Genomic DNA, 204 nt, shown 5'->3' with positions numbered 1-204 from the left:
GGCCTAAATACCCGTCAAAATTTGTTTTTTCCTTTTGCAAAGCATCTCAACAGTTTATTTTATTTTTAGGTCGGGTTTATTTCAAGCAGAGCTTTTGTTAGGGCTTCTTGAGCAGTCGCAAATTTTGATGCTAGCTTACCAACCTGTATTTTTTAATAGTCATCGTCAGGTAAATATTTAAATATTTTTTCTTTGGCGAAAAAA

The 204-nt window shown here is 32.8% G+C and overlaps 1 protein-coding gene across 1 annotated transcript in view; it reads left to right on the top strand.

The window, feature by feature from the left end:
- Positions 1 to 204, top strand: part of LOC119591140 (glycine-rich cell wall structural protein 1.8-like) — a gene marked incomplete in the record, with an annotated part of 42,565 nt that overhangs the window by 39,827 nt on the left and 2,534 nt on the right.

This window comes from Penaeus monodon, chromosome 28 (genome assembly GCF_015228065.2).
Source record: "Penaeus monodon isolate SGIC_2016 chromosome 28, NSTDA_Pmon_1, whole genome shotgun sequence".
Lineage (NCBI taxonomy): Eukaryota > Metazoa > Arthropoda > Malacostraca > Decapoda > Penaeidae > Penaeus > Penaeus monodon.
The sequence above is the reverse complement of the archived record's forward strand: the minus strand, read 5'-3'. Positions and strand labels throughout refer to the sequence as shown.